We start from the raw sequence: 7,016 nt of genomic DNA, 5'->3' as shown, positions 1-7,016 counted from the left end.
TAACTGTCCACTTTCTCAAGAAATTCTCCAGAAGTGGGACACTGGGTCTGAAAATCTCGACAGTAACTTGTGCTGAGCAGAAATGCTTAATTCCCATCAAGGCCAGTTTACTGCATCCAGTTTCATTTACATCAAGTTCTTATGCCGTCTTGGAGGCAGAGAAGCTAAATGGCTTCATGGGATAGAAGTCTGTCAAAGTTTCATAGCCAAGAGGGGAGACTGGGCTCCAAACCCAGGCTTCCGCACAGGGACACTGGACTGCTTGAAGGTAAAGCCTTTCTCTGCCAGTTACTCAGGGGGCATTCTGGGCAACGTGTGTCCCCTGAATGAGCTTGTTTATTCACCTAACAAATGAGGGCACTACGACTACTTCTCTGGAATGTTCTGAGGATTAAATGATAGAATCCAAATGCTGGCCCCAGAGTTGGCACTCAGTACATGGCCCCTCTGGGGATATTATGATCATGGACAAGAAGTGAAGTTAAGAAAAAACACAACTGTCCCAAATGTTATTTTCGTGGCTGATTTGGTGGTTTTCCTGCCTCAGCAAGAGTTCCAGCTGGTTCTTTCAATGTTTACTCAACTGCACTGGACACAGTCAGACACAGAGGGGAGTCAGCCAAGGGCAGGATAAATTAAGTCTCAGCAAAATCAATGTTCAAGCTGAAATAGCCAAAAAGAAGAAAACGAGGCAAAATCAACAGCATCCATGACTGCTGGTTGGAACATGTCACTCTGGGCCCAAATGTGGTCCCTGCCTGTTGTGGACTGAATGGTGTCCCCCAAATGTGGTCCCTGCCTGTTACGGACTGAATGGTGTCCCCCAAATGTGTGCTGTCAGTTCCAACCTCTGTGCTTGTGGGTGTAGTCCTCTGTGGGAAAAGGGTTTTGTTATGTTAACGAGGCCAAGTGAGTATAAGGTGAGTCTGAAGCCAATCCCAGACCAGGTACAGAAGCAAGGAAAGACACAAAGACAGGGAAGACAGACTTCCTGCCACATGAAGGGCAACGAGGAGCGACGACCAGAGCTGAGAAGAGGCACGGCCTTCCCCCCAGAGTGAGGCTTCTCCGAAGGCTGACACCCTGAAGTCCGAGTTCAGACTTCTTGCCTCCAAACCGTGAAAAATAAATTTCTGTTTGTTAAAGCCACCCTCTAGTGGTATTTCCGCTGAAGCAGCTGGCGGAGACTAAGATGCTGGCCTGGGAAGGCTCACGCTGCAGACCGCGAGAGAGACTTCCACATGGCGTAACTGCATCGCTGTGGTGCCACAATGCAGGCAAGTTCTTGCTCAGCTCAGAAAGCACTGACACCAGGTCAGATCCCTGTGGAAAAGATGGGATCAGCTTGGAAGGAGCCCAACACCCCAGCACTTTCCCAGTGAGCACCCCTTATCCGCAGGCTCCAGTCAGGCTGCCTCGGTTACTCGGTGCCCCTGTAACAGAACCACCAGGGCAGATGGCTGTAACAAACAGCAACTCAGTGTCTCACACTTTAGGAGGCTAAGTCCAAATCCAGGGCGCCAACTCCAGGCAAAGGCTTTCTTTCTCTCTTGGCTCTGAGGGAAGGTCCTTGTCTCCTTTCAACATCTGTGGGCCTGGTGTTCACTGGAGATCTCCATGTGTCTTGGCATCAATCTTCCCCAGGGTCTAGGAGGTTCCCAGCACAGGACCCCCAGGTCCACAGGACGTGCTGCCTTCCTGGCCCCTCTTCCTTAGTGGTAGGAAGTCCCCGTGATCTCCGCTCCAGTTTAACCCCTTTTGTATCTCAAAGGAGATGGACTCAGCATACAACCCAATCCTGTAGACTGTGTCCTGCCTCGTGAATGTCACTGCCTCCTTAACATCACAGAGGGGAGGATGTACGACGTGTGGGACAATTGCATCAGATCACAGAAAGAAGGGTAATCACAGACTACTGGGAATCACAGCCCAGTGAGTTGATGTATGTTTTTTGGGACACAATCTATGCGTAACACAGGCCAACCTGCACCTGAAGGCATGGGCCCTCACAGACAATGGCTGACTCTGCAGCTCAGAGGACAGGTCCTGGGGTGGGGGTGGGGCTGCAAACAGTTAATACACAAGGCTGTTCACTGAAAGGCTGGTGGCTTGAACCCGCCCAGCAGTGCCTCAGAAGAAAGCCTGGTGATCTGCTTCCAAATACCGGCCGCTGAAAACCCTGCAGACACAGTTCTACCTGGAAACACATGGGTCACCATGATAGGTGTCAACTTCACGGCAACTGGGCTGACCTCGAGGGCCAGTCCTTGTCACGACTGGCGTCAACTCCATGGCAACTGGGCTGACCTCAAAGGCCAGTCCTTCCTCCTCTGCCTCAAGGTCAAAATGAGAACCAAAATCGACAAGGCAGGATCCCAGCCTGGGCAAGACCCTGGGTCTGGAAGACAAGCCACCTGGATGCTGATGTCCACCTGGCACCTTGATGAGCTGAGCGCTAACTTGGAATTGCTGGGGGACAGGGACCAGGTGTGCTCCAGACCCCCAGCCCACTGCCCCCCTCCCCCTCCGGTGGCGTGCACGCTGGGGCTGCCCCCCTCTCCTGACAGCTGCTCTCCATCTGGGGCTCACCTGCACTTCCTTGCTCCAGAGCATGGCAGAGGCCAGCCACCAGCTTCCTGAGCCCTGCCCAAGCCCCTCCCCTCTGAGTGTGCACACAGCCTCTCTGCCTATCGGTCCTCCCAGCAGAACCACCAGGAGGTTGGTCTGGCGTGAGCACGTTCTCACACACAGCATCAAACACACGCTTGGATTTTGAGCATAACATACATGGTCTAGAATATTACTTCTATGGCCCTTCTAGCTATGGTCTTTGTGGCCCCTACAAAATGAGTGGGTGGAACTATGCAAATCAGGTGCTGTGGCCCACTAAGGGGATTGGACAGCCTGCTCACAATGCAAGTAAGGGGCATGGAAGCCTTGCAAAGGTATTGGTCAGTTTTGCCGTCCTGGTAGGCTAAAACGGAGCCAGTCCTAGGAGCAGACACGGAGGAGCGAACTACCATCAAGAAGAGGTGGGATCAGAGTGTGTCCTCTGGATTCTCATACATTTATGATCACAGGGTCTCTGTGCCAAGAACCTCCTAGACCTAGCAGCAGAGAGTGCTGCAACACCAGGGATGGGGAGGAGCAGCAGCAGAACCAGGAGACCAGTGAGAGACGCGGCGAGGCGGCTGCAGTGGGCAGTGATCCCACAGGGCGGGATAGCCGTCACCTTCGGGCAGGCTGACTGGAAGAGCGGCACGCCTCCAAGCACTTGCTGGCAGAGCCAAAGAGCCGTGAACAGTTGTCCAGGCCGGCAGAGGCCAGGCCAAGGGCGAGGGGCTGAGAGCGTGGCCTGCCTACGGGCCTAGGGAGAAGCAGCCGTCCTGATGAGGGACTGTGTCCCGAGCTGTTCCTGTTACCGCCAAGTGGACCCTGATCCTGAACGGTCGCCTGTTACCGCCCTCCTAAAGCCCGTAACCGTGAGGGCGGTCTGTGGGTGCTGTGTGGCCACTGCAATAAGTGGTGAACCAGCCGAGGAGAGCGCCGTGGGAGGGACGGCAGGTGTTGAACGGGGAAAATGGTTGTAGGAAGGAGATGCGCCTGACCTCCGCCTTGCAGGGATCAGCTTTGGGCTGACGGTGATTCTCTCTCCTCCCTTGCAGTTATACGAGGTCTGATACAATGATGCACCTCTTATAACAGGTTAGTGCAGGTGAGGGAGGGGCCCGGTCCCCGGGATGGCTGGCACTGCCGGCCTGCTCTCCTGGGCCGTGGCATCTCACATGGGGCCCCGGGGCCTCCAGCACCCACCGACCGCCCCCTCAGGCTGGCCGCTGCTGCCCTGGGCCTGCCTCCTATCTCAGTTCATGTGTGGGCCCACCCACCACACCCCGTTAACTGTATGGAGTGGGGGGCAAAGGGGGTGCCTGTGGTTTAAGCAGCTGCTGGCCCGTGAGCCCATCCCTGGGACGGCGCTTGGTGCTGCTGTCCCCGAGACCCCTGGCTCTCCCCAGCCAGAGGCCTCCTCAGGAACAAGGAGGCTTTGTCTGGGAGCCCCTCTCTCTGGATCCTACCATCTTGGCTCGAGGCGGCAACCACAGCAGCGGATGTTCTCAAGTCAACAACTTCGCCTTGAAACAAAACAGGCCCTGTCTCAGCCGAGCTCTGTTTGGCCGGGAGTTTAGAAGCTCGCCTCCTCGCCCAAGGTCTTCTGAGCCCTGATGACAGGCAAGCTGCCTTCCACTTAGACAAAGGGCTGCTGTAAAAGGCCTGGGGGAAGACAGCATTTTCCCCACCAATGGGGACCTTAAGGACAAGGACAGGAGCCTTCCTTCAGAAGTCCTGACTGGAGTCCCCACACGCCACTGGAACCATCAAGCCACTTCTCATTACCTCCAAAACCCAGACTCAAGAGCCAGCCCCACAGAACCTGTGTGGCTGGCGACACTCCCCATAGAAAGGGTTCCGCTGTCCTTCCATGAGCCAGCAGCTCAACAAGGATCCCAAGCCCCTTAATGTCACCAGACACTGCTCTCCAAGTAAAACCATGAGAACCGGGGGGGCGGGCACTGCTGCCCCCAGCACCCCCTCCTCTCTCTAGGAAAGGGTTCCTCATCACAGCTGGGGGGACCTCCCACTGTTCCCCAGCACCCTCTCCCCTCCAGGCAAGGGTCCTTCCCTGACATCGTGAGGTATGAATGGTGCTGCCACCTTCTCTCCCACCTAGAAGCTTGGCCACTCCTGGCTGGCCGAGGGGCAGGACTCGGCAGAAGATGGGCCCGTCAAAGGCCTTCCCAAGAGTGTTTCCTTCGGGACCTGCGAGGGCCACACAGGCCCAAGGCGAGGAGAACAGACTGGAAGACATGGAAGCTGCCGGAATCACGCCTTCTCCTCTGGAAAGATCCCATGGGCCAAAGAAACCAAAGGTCAGAGTGAAACAGACTGAAGGTGGAGTGAGTCTACCTGGAGTGGCTGCTCTGTCTGTCTGTCCAGAAAAAACTAAACCAAATTCGCTGCCACCGAGTCAATTCCAACTATAGTGACCCCACTGGTTTCCAAGAATACAGATTCCGAAGGAAGCAGATTGCCTCATTTTTCTTCTGTGCAGCAGCTGCTGGGCTTGAACCACCGACCTTTTGTTAGTGGACAAATTCCTCAACCACTGTACCACCAGACCAAACAAAACCCAAACCCACTGCCGTTGAGTCATCCAACTCACAGCAAACCTGCTGGGTTTCTGAGACAGTACACCTTTACCAAGTAGATTGCCCCCATCTTTCCTCCACAGAGCCACTGGTGGGTTCGAACTGCCAACCTTCGGTTAGCAATCAAATGCCTTAGGCACCGCACCACTGCACCCCCCAGAGCCCCTACAAATCGTTTGTCCAGAGGCCTCCGACAAGCTCCCTTCCACCCACTCCCGAGGGTTCTGCTTTTTCTCCATGGCACCTCCCAGCTCCTGGAAGTTTCCTCCCCTCAGCTTGGAATCTTCTCCAGACAGCTAGCAGGCATTGTCTGCTGTTCTGTGGTCTCGGTGGCGCGGCAACCTGAGGTCCACAGCGGCGTAACCTCCACCAGCAGCAGGCTTGCTGGACGTGGTAGACTGCTACGCAGCCCTGATCGAGATTATCATGAAAACGAGCAGATGCGTGCGTCAGAGTATGTGGGAGCACCTTAACGATGATGCCTGAGTCCTACCCAGGAGCCGGCACAGGCGCAGACGCAAACATCCACTACAGCCAGCTCCTCCTGAGCCGTCACTGCGCCCAGCAGCCTGAAGGGGGTGGCCAGGTGCAGGGGGACGAGGCAGGAAGAAAGGGGAAGACTTGCTCTGTAAGCCTCGACTTGAGGAGGCTGCAAGTGTTCTGGGAGGTGAAGGGAGGCCTACAGCTTACGTGGGTCTCGTGTACAAGACACACTTGTGCACACACACACACAGGGGCAGAGCGAGAGCAAGCGAGCGAGCGAGAGCGAGAGATCCTGAAGCTGTTTGGACGAGACCAGCCCAGAAGCCCAAGGCCAGCAGAGAGCCTCCAGGGGTTCCCAAGGCCTCGGTCGGGAAGAGACAAGGTGCTCTTCAGGCAGGACTTCCCAGGAACGCACAGGCACCTTCACGAGGTGACACGGCGGCTGGAGGCAGGGAGGAGCTTGTGAGGTCCTGCGGCCCCCAACTCTCTCTAGACTCTCTGCTCCCATGCACCTCCCCACCCTGCTCTGTGAGGCTGGGATTCCACAAACCACGTCTGCCCTGTCCTCCCATCAGCTCTGCGAGCGGGCGCATGGGGGAGACCGTGAGGCTGGAGGTGGGGAAAAAGGCCTGTACACCCCACGCATCCTGACCAGCTCAGCGGGGACGCTGGAATCAGCAGGTCGGCTGGTCACGTGGTCCGTGTGCGCCCTGCTCTAGCAGTTTGCACTCTGGGACTGGTGAGAGCACAAGGCCCTGTGGAGGGGGGGAGCCAGCAGCCACCAGGGGACAGGCCTACGGCGAGGTCCCCACCACGCTCCTCAGAACCCCTGTGGCAGCGGCACTGCCACTGCCCTCAGGCCTCAGCAGTGGCCGCCATGCGAATCACTCTCCACTGCAAGCAAGAAAAATTGCACCTCATGCTGTGCTAGCAGACACGCTCCTGAGCATGCTCACACGCGCACACACACACACACATGTGCACGCGCGCGCACACACACACACGCACAGCCTTTCAGGGATCCTAACAGTCACTCAGAAACACAAGAACTGAAATCAGCCGGCAAACAACGACCCTGAGTTTTCTTTCCATGGAAATGAGGACAAAGGCCAGTCACACTCAGGGCAACGGGCCTCCCTTCTCTCCCAGGTGCCAGCTGCCTGCAGCGGTTCCACAAGGCCCACTGTGCTGCTGCGTGACAAGCTCCGACGGCTGCACCACTGAAGCGTCTCACTGGACATCATCGTCATCAAAGAGGTCTTCGAAATCTACAGAGATAAACAGAACCAGCACATGAACAGGGCAGGTGAGGGGGACAACTGGAGG

The sequence above is a fragment of the Orycteropus afer genome, unplaced genomic scaffold, assembly GCF_000298275.1.
Source record: "Orycteropus afer afer isolate SDZICR_OR568_19922 unplaced genomic scaffold, OryAfe1.0 scaffold00006, whole genome shotgun sequence".
Taxonomy (NCBI): Eukaryota; Metazoa; Chordata; class Mammalia; order Tubulidentata; family Orycteropodidae; genus Orycteropus; species Orycteropus afer.
Note: the sequence above shows the minus strand (reverse complement) of the source record.